Here is a 13,074-nt window from a genome sequence, read left to right as displayed (position 1 = left end):
GCGCCTGCTCCTTCCTACCAGGCCGGAGACCGTGTATGGTTGTCCACCCGCAATCTCAACCTTCGAGTGCCCACTCCCAAGCTGGCGCCTCGCTTTGTTGGTCCCTTCCGAGTGCTTCGCAGGGTAAACCCGGTAGCCTATGCCCTTGCGCTTCCTCCTGGCATGCGGATCTCCAACGTGTTTCATGTCTCCCTGTTGAAGCCACTGGTGTGTAATCGTTTCACTTCCTCGGTTCCTCGGCCCCGTCCGGTCCAAGTGGGCAATCATGAGGAGTATGAGGTGAGCAATATCCTGGACTCACGCCTGGTCCGCGGTCGGGTGCAGTTTTTGGTTCATTGGCGTGGTTATGGTCCAGAGGAGCGTTCCTGGGTTCCCTCCGCAGATGTCCATGCTCCTGCCTTGCTCCGAGCCTTCCACGCACGCTTCCCTCAGAAACCGTTCTTTACTCCGCGGAGGAGGGGCCCTTGAGGGGGAGGTACTGTCATGGTCTTACCTTCTTGCTGTTCTCCTTCGTTTGACATGTGCTGGCGGCCATCTTGGTTTCTGGGTTTCTTGTAGCCTCCCACCCTGCGGCTCCTCCTTCCCACTGGGAGGAGCTGGATGCCCAGCTCATATATATAGGAGGTCTGTGGCTTCAGTTCCTTGCTTGGTCCTCCTGTGTTCACATGCTTCTAAGACTGCTGCTGCTTCTGGTTCCTGATCCTGGCTTCGTCTGACTACCCTGCTGGTTCCTGATCCTGGCTTCGTCTGACTACCCTGCTGGTTCCTGATCCTGGCTTCGTCTGACTACCCTGCTGGTTCCTGATCCAGGCTTCGTCTGACTACCCTCCTGGCTCCTGACCTCTGGCTTCGCAAAGACTCTGCTTCGGTTTTGCCATCCGTTTGGACTTTTGCTTTACAGCTTGATTTTCAATAAAGCCTTCTTATTTTCACTTATCTGTTGTTGTACGTCTGGTTCATGGTTCCGTGACAATTTCTAATGATGCTCCTGTACTCTGCAGTGTAGTTCAGCATCATGGCAAATGTAGTTCCAAAACATCTGAGGTGCCAAGGTTCACCATCATTGGTCTAAGACATGAAAGTCCTCTGTTCACTAAAAGTGCTAAAAAGACAACATCCAGGCCATCAAAGTAATATCATGCAATCCAAGCCTCTGGTGTTCTAGCGCAGGTTTTCTCAACAAGGGTTTCGTGGAACCCTAGGGTTCCTCCTGAGGTTGCTAGGGGTTCCTGGAGCAATGGGCAATTTCTGCCTCTCCGATATGTTCCCCATTACCCTATTGTTCCTTTTAGCTATCTGTAATGGGTGTAATTCTTCCCAATGATAAGAGTAAGGAGCATTCTTCCCTCTGACGGTCACACTAATGTGTCATGAGTTGTAGATTTTAAATTTTTAGCAGAAGTTCCCAGAGACCAGAAATTTAATTCAAGGGTTCCTCTGTGTTGAAAAGGTTGATAAAGGTTGTTCTAGCGACTCTGTGGTCTAAATGACGAATTTGAGCAGGAGGCTTGCACAAAAAAAAAAAAAGGGGTGGGGGGGGAAGGGGTTGGGAGGAACGATTCAAAAAATAAAAGGCCTCGGCCTACACTGTTCAGACAGAGCCTACTGGAGCTCAACAAGGTGGGGAGGAAGCACAAAGAGGCAAGCAACCGAGGAGAGAAAGAGAGAAGGAAATTAGAGGGGGGAATCAGGGACCCCAGAGGTTTTAAGCTGCACCACGTGGAACCTTCACAGTTCCAGGAATCTGGAGGTCATTTGAGAAGGCGGGAAGTGTTCTATTCAGGGTTGCCAAGTCCCTATGAATTCCAAGGCTTCCCCGCTGACAGAACGACAATCTGGCGTTCTGCTTATGTCCGAATCATACTCGGAGTGGGTCGCTGGTGGGGCGCGCCCCAGACCTGGGGGTTTCAGATTACGTACTAGGTACATGGTCTGGCACAGAGTGGCCGCCTTGCCCCAGTAAATTAACGTGAGGCGGTCGCTAAGTGGTTCTAAAGGTTGAAGGTTTTTTTTACCTTCGTGAATCCTTTGCACAAAGGTAATAAACCTTCCGTGTGCAGCAGCCCCCCAAATACTTACCTGATAGCCAATCCAGATAGATCCTTACTCCAATCAGATAGCCTGAGCTGTATGGGGGCTCTCCCTCCTCCTTGGCTGAGACAGCAGTGGGAGCCCATTGGCTCGTGAGCCAATGAGGAGAGAGCGGGGGGACGGGGCCGAGCCGCGGCTCTGTGTCCTATGAACGCTTAGAGCAGTGGCTTGGGAGTAAGTACACAGTGCTGCCCCAAGGACAAGAAGCTTTCTCTGGGGGCACTGCTCAAGGAGGAGGAGCCAGGAGCGCCGGCGTTGGACCCAAAAAGAAGAGGGTCGGAGCTGCTCTGTGCAAAACTATTACACAGAGCAGGTAAGTATGATATGTTTGTTATTTAAAAAACAAAAACAAACCTTTAATATCACTCTAAGGTCTTGGTTCCTCTTGTATCCATGCTGTTGACCCCGATGCCTATGTACAGAGTGTATTCTATTTGATTCTTTGTTGTTGTCTTCGATAAATAAAGAATTTTAAAAAAAAGTCTATTATTTTGGATTGAAGATTTACCGCACACAGTTTAAGTCTTTCTTGAATAGGCTGCAATTTCTCAAGGAGACACCAAGCTCATCCCACCTGGAAATAAGAAGCAAATATATTTTTTTAGGAGACTGAAGAAGTCCAGTTCTGGACAGGAGGATTTTCCCCCTTAATGACCAGGCCATTTTATTTTTCGATTCAACACTGCAATATTTTAAAGGACAATTGCGCGGTCGTGGGACACTGTACCCAAATAAAATTGATGTCCCCTTTTCACCCACAAATAGAGCTTTCTTTTGGTGCTATTTAATCACCTGTGTGATTTTTATTTTTTGCGCTATAAACAAAAAATAGCGACAATTCTGAAAAAAAGAACAATATTTTTCACATTCTGCTATATAACATTCCCAATAAAAAAAACAAAAAAATCTAATTTCTTCATCATTTTAGGCCAATTTGTATTCTGCTATATATTTTTGGTAAAAAATTTTTTTTTGTCTTACCGTAAAATCCTTTTCTCTGAAGTTCATTGACTGACGCAGTCTCTGTTCTTCATAAGAGTAGGGTTATACTGCCCCCTACAGGAGTAGGACATTAGGCAGAAAAAAAGTTCTGGCTACGCCTATGGGCAGTCCCAGGGGGTATACTCCCTCTCTCTCCTATAGGATGTCAGTTTTGTATCAAAGCAGTGACAGAGAAAACAATACCAACCCAAATCAAAATAGATGGGTGGGTACTGCGTCCATCAATGAACTTCAGAGAAAAGGATTTTACGGTAAGACAAAAATCCAATTTTCTCTATTCTTTCATTGACGGACGCAGTCTCTGTTCTTCATAAGAGTAGGGACGTCCCAAAGCAATGCCATAAAACATGAGGGGTGGGAACAGCAGAAAATAATTCCCCAAGGCTGAACCACAGCCAACCAGGCAACATAGGGCTTATCAGAACAACAAGATGAGACCCACCTGAAAAAACCTTAAACACCCTCAAGGGAGACTAAGAAACCCCCTTAAACAGCAGCCTGCAAAACTTTGCGGCCAAAAGAGGCATCTGTAGATGCCAGCACATCCACCTTATAAAATTTTGTGAAGCTATGAACAGACGACCAGGTAGCCGCCTTGCAAACCCAAACCACAGATGCCTGATGGCGAAAACCCAGGAAGCACTAAGCACCCGAGTAGAGTGTGCCTTAACAGGGAAAGGTGGAACCTGACCCTTAACCACTTTTCGACCGACCGCAGCAGTTTTACTGCGGCAGGCAGCCGCTCCCAGGCAAGTCGGCGTACATGTACGGCGCTCGCTCTCAGGAGGCGAGGGCGTGCCGGCGCACTCCCGCCCCCGCTCGTCAGCGGGGAAGCCGATGCAGCTGGCAGGCTGCTCCGATTGCCGCATGACACCCACGATCATTCCCCGCTGAAAGAGAATGGTCAGCTGTTGTAAACACAGCTGACCGTTTTTCTCCCTGGGATGATCACAGAGCCCATGTGATCTTTCTATATAGGATCACGTCTCTATGGTCATTTCAGAAGCCAGCCCCCCCCCCCCCCCCCACAGTTAGAATCACTCCCCTAGGCTCACATTTAACCCCTTGATCACCCATAATGTTAACTCCTTCCCTGCCAGTGTCATTATTACAGTAACAGTGCATATTTCTAGCACTGATTACTGTAGCAAAAATGTCAGTTAAGGGTCCGATCTGTCCGACGCAATGTCGCAGTCCCGCAAAAAATCACAAATTGCCGCCATTACTAGTAAAAAAAAAACAATAAAAATTACATAAATCTTTCTTGTAGTTTGTAGACACGATAACTTTTGCACAAACCAATTAAAATACACTTATTGCGATTTTTTTTTTTTTTTTTAATATGTAGCAGAAAACAAATTGGCCTAAAATGTTAAAGTGGAGTTCCACCCTATTTTTATACTTACCTCCATCTTCTCGCTCCGGGTCACCTGAAAAATAAATGGATAATCGCATATTTTTTTTTTTTTTACTTACCTCGTAGCGAAGAAAATATACTTACCTTACTTCCTTCTTCCTCCTTCCTCGGCCGCGGCCCGTCGTCACTTCCTGGCTCTGCAATGATTCCTGGGAGCTGAACGTCATAGCTCCCAGGAATCATTGCGCCTGCACCGGCCCCGACGTCAGTTCCGGGTCGCGCGCGTCATCCCCTTCTAAACAGCTTCTGGGCATGCCCAGAAGCTGTGGAGGGGTGACGCGCGCGACCCGGAAGTGACGTCGGGGCCGGCGCAGAGCATCGTGGGACCACAGAAGGCGGAAGAAGACGCCGAAGAGGACGCGCTGGCTTCAAGCTGCCCACATCTGAGATGGCAGCGCTGGACAAGACGTTTGCAAGGTAAGTATTTCGTCTTGCAGGTAAGTGCAACCCGGGACAGATCAGAGGCTAGCCATTGTGGAATGCACTAGCCCTGACTGTCCCGGGGGTATTAAAAAAAAAAAAAACAAATCCTGGGTGGAACTCCGCTTTAAAAAAAATTAGATTTTTAAATTTTTTTTTTTTTTTTGAGAATGTCATATAGCAGAATGTGAAAAAAATATACAGTGGGTACGGAAAGTATTCAGACCCCCTTAAATTTTTCACTCTTTGTTATATTGCAGCCATTTGCTAAAATCATTTAGGTTCATTCTTCTTCCTCATGAATGTACACATAGCACCCCATACTGACAGAAAAACACAGAATTGTTGACATTGTTGCAGATTTATTAAAAAAGAAAAACTGAAATATCACATGGTCCTAAGTATTCAGACCCTTTGCTCAGTATTTAGTAGAAGCCCCCTTTTGATCTAATACAGCCAGGAGTCTTTTTGGGAAAGATGCAACAAGTCTTTCACACCTGGATTTGGGGATCCTCTGCCATTCCTCCTTGCAGATCCTCTCCAGTTCTGTCAGGTTGGATGGTAAACGTTGGTGGACAGCCATTTTTAGGTCTCTCCAGAGATGCTCAATTGGGTTTAAGTCAGGGCTCTGGCTGGGCCATTCAAGAACAGTCACGGAGTTGTTGTGAAGCCACTCCTTCGTTATTTTAGCTGTGTGCTTAGGGTTATTGTCTTGTTGGAAGGTAAACCTTCGGCCCAGTCTGAGGTCCAGAGCACTCTGGAGAAGGTTTTTGTCCAGGATATCCCTGTACTTGGCCGCATTCATCTTTCCCCCGATTGCAACCAGTCGTCCTGTCCCTGCAGCTGAAAAACACCCCCACAGCATGGTGCTGCCACCACCATGCTTCACTGTTGGGACTGTATTGGACAGGTGATGAGCAGTGCCTGGTTTTCTCCACACATACCGCTTAGAATTAAGGCCAAAAAGTTCTATTTTGGTCTCATCAGACCAGAGAATCTTATTTCTCACCATCTTGGAGTCCTTCAGGTGTTTCTTAGCAAACTCCATGTGGGTTTTCATGTGTCTTACACTGAGGAGAGGCTTCCATCGGGCCACTCTGCCATAAAGCCCCGACTGGTGGAGGGCTGCAGTGATGGTTGACTTTCTACAACTTTCTCCCATCTCCTGACTGCATCTCTGGAGCTCAGCCACAGTGATCTTTGGGTTCTTCTTTACCTCTCTCACCAAGGCTCTTCTCCCCCGATAGCTCAGTTTGGCCGGATGGCCAGCTCTAGGAAGGGTTCTGGTCGTCCCAAACGTCTTCCATTTGAGGATTATGGAGGCCACTGTGCTCTTAGGAACCTTAAGTGCAGCAGAAATCTTTTTGTAACCTTGGCCAGATCTGTGCCTTGCCACAATTCTGTCTCTGAGCTCTTTTAGGCAGTTCCTTTGACCTCATGATTCTCATTTGCTCTGACATGCATTGTGATCTGGAAGGTCTTATATAGACAGGTGTGTGGCTTTCCTAATCAAGTCCAATCAGTATAATCAAACACAGCTGGACTCAAATGAAGGTGTAGAACCATCTCAAGGATGATCAGAAGAAATGGAAAGCACCTGAGTTAAATATATGAGTGTCACAGCAAAGGGTCTGAATACTTAGGACCATGTGATATTTCAGTTTTTCTTTTTTAATAAATCTGCAACAATGTCAACAATTCTGTGTTTTTCTGTCAGTATGGGGTGCTATGTGTACATTCATGAGGAAGAAGAATGAACTTAAATGATTTTAGCAAATGGCTGCAATATAACAAAGAGTGAAAAATTTAAGGGGGTCTGAATACTTTCCGTACCCACTGTATATATTTTTCAAAATTGTCGCTCTTTTGTTTATAGCCCAAAAAATAAAAATCGCACAGGTGATCAAATACCATCAAAAGAAAGCTCTATTTGTGGAAAAAAAAATACTTCAATTTTATTTGGGTACAGCGTCGCACGACCGCGCAATTGTCCGTTAAAGTAACACAGTGCCGAATCGCAAAATAGGGCCTGGTCAGGAAGGGGGCAAATCCTTCTGGTCTTAAAGTGGTTAGTTGAATAAGCCTGCACACTCGTCTGTCTGGAAATAGTCGCAGCAGACACAGGCAGTCCTTTCTTTGGTCCATCCGTGAGTAGAAAGAGCGAATCTGACTTTCGAAAAGACTCAGTAGTCGCCAAGTACACCCTGATTGCCCTAACTACATCCAAAGTATGCAGTGCAAATTCCTTAGAATGCCTAGGCTTGGGACACAAGGAGGGCAACACAATGTTCTCATTTAAGTGGAAACTGGAAACCACCTTCGGAAGGAAGAATGGATCTGGACGAAGCACCACTTTATCCTTGTGAACCAGCAGATAGGGAGAACGACAGGACAATGCTGCCAGTTTTCGTGCGCAGAAGTAAAAGGCAGGGGAATCTCCCGAATATTTTCAAAGGGAGGTTTCTGGAGAACCGACAGCACCAAATTAAAATCCCAAGGTGGCAACGCAGGTCGCACCAGAGGAGCCCAAGTGTCACACCCCCTGGACAAAGTTACGCACCAGGGAATGGGTGGCTAATGGCCTCTGGAAGAAAATTGCCAAGGCCGAAATCTGAGCCTTGATAGTACTCAAGGCCAGTTTTTGATCAACTCCCCTTTGAAGGAACCCCAATAGACTCACACCACGCAATATACGATGCGTACAATGATAGATCTTTCTAGAAGTCGCTTTTCTCGCTTTAAGCAGAGTGGGAATCACTGAAGTAGACAATCCCCTGTCCTTCATCACCTGGCTTTCAACAGCCAAGCCGTCAAAGCCAGCGACTGTAAAGCAGGATGGAAGATTGGTCCTTGAGACAGCAGATCCTCCCTGAGAGGAAGTCTCCAAGGAACGTCTGCGACTAGCCTGACCAAGTCGGCGTACCAAGCTCAGCGAGGCCAGTCCAGAGCCACAGGGATGATCGGAATCCCTTCCGCCTCGATCCTGCAAAGAAGTCTTGGAAGCAACTTGAGAAGGGGAAAGGCATACATCAGCTGATACTGACCCCACGGAGCCACCAGCGTGTCTGTGGCGTCTGCCAGAGGGTCCCGAGAGCGGGCCACAAACCTCTGCACTTTCCTGTTGATCCGAGACGCCAACAGATCTACGTCTGGAGTGCCCCAATGAAGGCACAGCTGCTGGAACACCTCCGGATGGAGAGACCATTCCCCTGGAGCCAAGGCCTGCCAAATGAGGTAATCCGCCTGCCAATTTTCCACTCCTGGAATGTGAACAGCGGAAAGAGCTGGAACAAAGAGTTCCACGCAACGGAGGATGGTCGCCACCTCTAAGGCCGCCAGGACACTCCTGGTGCCCCCTTGGTGATTGACATAAGGCACAGCCATTGCATTGTCCGATTGAATGCGCACTGGACAACCTAAAGGTTCTCCGTCCAGTGGACTAGGCAAAGCCTAATCGCTCTCAGCTCCAGATCCATGATCGGAAACCTGGATTCTTCCAGAGACCAGACCCCTTGAGCAGAAAGCTTGCCTAGAACACCTCCCCACCCGGACAGACTGGCATCCGTTGTAATCACTGTCCACTATATAGGAAGGAAGGATTTTCCTAGAGTGAGGTTCGGGGACCGAAGCCACCATATCAGGGACCCCCTGGTCACCTGGATCTGGTTGTCCAGGGAATTTGGATCTTTGTTTCATTTGAGAAGGATTTCCTTCTGGAGTATTCTCGTGTAGAATTGAGCGAAAGGTACCACCTCGAAGGACAACACCATCCGTCCCAGAACTCTCATACAAGTACGAAGGGATAACTATTTGCTGGACAGGAATAGCTGAATCGCAGTCTGGAGCATTTTAAGTTTTTCCAGAGGAAGAAACACCCTGGCTTCCTCCCCCATCCGGTGCCACATTTGGCACCTTTCAGGGGGGAGGGAGGAACGGGTACCCGTTTTTGACAGGTACCCCTTCCCCTCTTCCGGGACATGGGCCACGGCTCAGTGTACCGGAAGTTTGGCCCCCTCCTCCTTCCCCCTGCCGCCGAGCCAATAGGAATGCGCAGCGAACTTCGCGCATACGCAGTAGGGACCCGGCCATGCAGCTGCAAGACTTCACTGCCGGGTTCCCTTTCCCAGCACCCGAGAACCGATACCAAAATAGGCTTATGGTGCCGACAGCGCTGGGCTCCAGGACAGGTAAGTGTCCTAATATTAAAAGTCAGCAGCTACAGTATGTGTACCTGCTGACTTTTAATTTTTTTAGGGGAAGGCGGAACTCCTCTTTAGGGTTCCATTGGACTCCCCCTCCCCCTCCAGCACCACCATTATGGCTCCTGCGAAGATGTGCCAAAGGGCCCTGCCCAGCCATCAGGATCAATATTGAGTTGGCCCACCCTTTACAGCTATAACAGCTTCAACTCTTCTGGGAAGGCCGTCCACAAGGTTCAGGAGTGTGCCTATGGGAATGTTTGACCATTCTTCCAGAAGTGCATTTGTGAGGTCAGGCACTGATATAATTAGTGCAGATTCTTACTCCGCCCGGTAGTTGTCGCCGCCTCGGAGGCGGCCATGTTTTTGGTTACTAGCAGGCAGTGTAAGAATCTGCACTAATTATACCATGTACTCGGGTGTATAGGCTGCCGGTGTTGTGTGAATACACCAAGTCTCTAAATCTCCAATTATTCCCAGTGTACACTCACCGGAAATAACTTGGTTGGAGATTTCGGCAGTTTGGAGTTTTCGGCAACACCGGTGTTCTATCAGATTTCCCTCCCTACGTAATTTCCGGTTGAGATCAGCTGTGGATTTGTCATGCACCAGCTGTAGCCGCGTCACACGTCCTATTGCGCATGCGCAGAATAGGTAGGGAATTTTGATAACATCGTAAGAGGTGAGGCACAAGTCCTACTGCGCATGTGCACCAACAGGTCGGGCAGCGGGATCTCTTATAACAAACATCCATCCGATGTTTGTGCCTCTTTTGGCCGCTACAGCTGGTGCATGACGAACCCGCACCGGAAATGACGTAGGTAGGGAAGTCTGATGGGGTAGGGTTTTCTGACAGAACACCGGTGTTCCGTGAAAAAACCATACCCTAGTCACTTCCGGAGTTTATGGATTTCTCACGGTACTTTAACTTGCGGCGGTTACATTATAACAGCTCCTCTGCATCATGCCACATGTCCGCTCCTTCCCTTGTCACTTCCCTGATCTCGGTTAATGAATATAAAAGCGAATCATGGAGCACAGATCGCCGTCACTTACATTTCATACACCCGCCGCCGCTTTTATATTTATTAGGGGAGATCAGGGAAGTGACAGGGAGAGGAGAGGAGATGATTGATGTTGCAGCAGAACTGTTTTAATGTTACCGCCGCAAGTATTAGTGCCGTTAACATATCATACCCTCCGAGCATGCGCACTTGTTAACTTCTTTCTTGTTCAATCATGTCTCCGGGGCTCTGAGCATGTGCTCTGCTGCGCTGCTCTGCTGTTTCAGACCGGAAGTGACGAGGGGTATGGTTTCTTCACGGGGTTTGGTTTTTTAACGTTACACCGGTGTTCCGTGAGAATTACCTACCCGTGAGAAAAACCTACCCTCGTCACTTCCGGTGTACGAAAGTGTCTGTAACGCCGCGGAATTACATTAAAACAGCTCGCCAGAAATATCATGTGATCTCCACTGCTATCCCTGACACTTCCCTGGTCTTGTCTACTAAATATAAAACCGGCGGCGTCTGTATGACAACATAAATCACGGAGCCGCCAGCCGCTTTTATATTTAGTAGACAAGATCAGGGAAGTGACAGGGCAAGGAGCGGAGCTTACTCATATTGCAGTACAGCTGTTTTAATGTACCCGCCGCGATGGTAGGTTTTTTCCACGGAACAGTCATCATTTCAGACTAGTGCGCATGCGCACTAGCGGCTGTGAGCATGCGCACTGCCAGGGTAGGTTTTTCTCACGGGGTAGGTAATTCTCACGGAACACCGGCATAGGCAGTCAGAAACAGGAAGTGATGTCAGGTGAAGACAGGAAATGAGGTAAGACAGGAAGTGAGGTAGAGATAGGAAGTGAGGTAGTGATCTAATGGGGAAGTTCGGGGTTAGTTGGTAGGAAGAAAAGAAGAGAAGTTGTAGCTGGCAGCAGAGGAGGTAATACGATATTATTTTATATTTACACCCAGTAAATTACTGTCATGTCCATCCTCTCCTCCTCAATATTTGCTGTGACGTTTATCTTCAGCAGATGCTGATACTCACTCATATACAGAAATTTACTATATGAACATATGATGTTTTATCAGTAGAGTTTCCCCCCACCCTAAAGAGGAACTTCAGTCCTTTGTCCATTTGCTGAGCCCTCCAGCACAACCTTTATGGCTCCTGCGAAGATGTGCCAAAGGGTTCTGCCCAGCCATCAGGTTCAATATTAAGTTGGCCCACCATTTCCAGCTATAACAGCTTCAACTTTTCTGGGAAGGCTGTCCACAAGGTTTAGGAGTGTCTATTAAGGTGACCAGATTTTTAAAAAGAAATCCGGGGACATATTTTTTTTTATTGGCAGCTGGCACAGGACTACATAATACACAGAGTGCTAGGGACAGGACTACATAATACACAGAGCGCTGGGTACAGGACTACATAAAACACAGAGCGCTGGGGACAGGACTACATAATACACAGAGCGCTGGGGACAGAACTGCATAATACACAGAGCGCTGGGCACAGGACTGCATAACATACAGAGCACTGGGCACAGCACTGCATATTATACAGAGTGCTGGGCACAGGACTGCATTTTATACAGAGCGCTGGGCACAGGACTACATAATACACAGAGCGCTGGGCACAGGACTGCATAATACACAGAGCGCTGGGCACAGGACTGCATAATACACAGAGCTCTGGGGACAGGACTACATAATACACAGAGCGCTGGGCACAGGACTGCATAATACACAGAGCGCTGGGCACAGGACTGCATAATACACAGAGCGCTGGGCACAGGACTGCATAATACACAGAGCGCTGGGCACAGGACTGCATAATACACAGAGCACTGGGTACAGGACTGCATAATAAACAGAGCGCTGGGCACAGGACTGCATAATACACAGAGCGCTGGGCACCGGATTGCATAATACACAGCGCTGGGCACAGGACTGCATAATACACAGAGCGCTGGACACAGGACTACATAATACACAGAGCGCTGGGCACAGGACTACATAATACACAAAGTGCTGGGCACAGGACTACATATTATACAGAAGGGTGTTAGGCATAGAGTGCAGGGTTCAGAGGATTGCTATGCACAGAGGACACTTCTGCCCCCACATCCATAGCTCACCTCTGCACCCTTCTCCTACAGATTATCTCTGCAGCCACCTCTTATCCCTTCCCCCACAATAGCTAAACTCTCCATCTCTCCATGCATCAGCTCTGACCCCCTGTTCCCCCACTGCCCTCACCTATGTACAAACAGACCCCCCCCCCATCTGCTGACCTCCCGGTCTCAGCCCTTCACACAGTCAATTTTTGACTCTGCCTCTCCTCCACTGAACAGCAGCAGGAGCAGAAGTGAGATCATTTAGCAGGGGGGCGTCAGCATCCGAGCCACCAGGCTGTTTCTCAGCCAGCATGGGATGCCCTGTCTACATTAATCCGGGCCCTGAATCCGGGGACAGGCTTGGTCCGGGGACAGTGTCCTCAATCCGGGGACATCTGGTCACCCTAGTGTTTATGGGAATGTTTGACCATTCTTCCAGAAGCATTCTTCGGTACATCTGCACATGTGCAGGATATTTCCCAGAAGTTTTTGAACTTCTGTGCATGCATAGGGAAACCACATGCATGTGCAGATGTTTGGGGAAAACTGTGCATGTGCAAATATGCTGTAGGGTTGTAGGGAACCAAAGCCCTGTGGCAAATCTGCACACAAGCAAAATCCAGAAAGGGGGGCCGGGGTACCAGATATCTTTTCCACCTAGGCCAAAAATGAGGAAGTTCTGCTTTGCAGAACCATAGATGTTCAAAAAAATAAATAAAATCTACAATTTAAGGAGTATACAAAATTAAAGGGACAGAAAAAAGTGGGGCTTTGCGGGCCGGTGGGAGGAGAAGGATCACATAAAAACCAACATATTAAAAA

General features: G+C 48.0%; 1 protein-coding gene across 1 annotated transcript in view; it reads left to right on the top strand.

Moving 5' to 3' along the window:
- LOC309564405 (uncharacterized protein) overlaps positions 1 to 13,074 on the top strand; it is a 338,567-nt gene that overhangs the window by 109,568 nt on the left and 215,925 nt on the right.

Source organism: Pelophylax lessonae (assembly GCF_965119305.1).
Source record: "Pelophylax lessonae genome assembly, chromosome: 9".
Classification (NCBI taxonomy): Eukaryota; Metazoa; Chordata; class Amphibia; order Anura; family Ranidae; genus Pelophylax; species Pelophylax lessonae.
The sequence above is the reverse complement of the archived record's forward strand: the minus strand, read 5'-3'. Positions and strand labels throughout refer to the sequence as shown.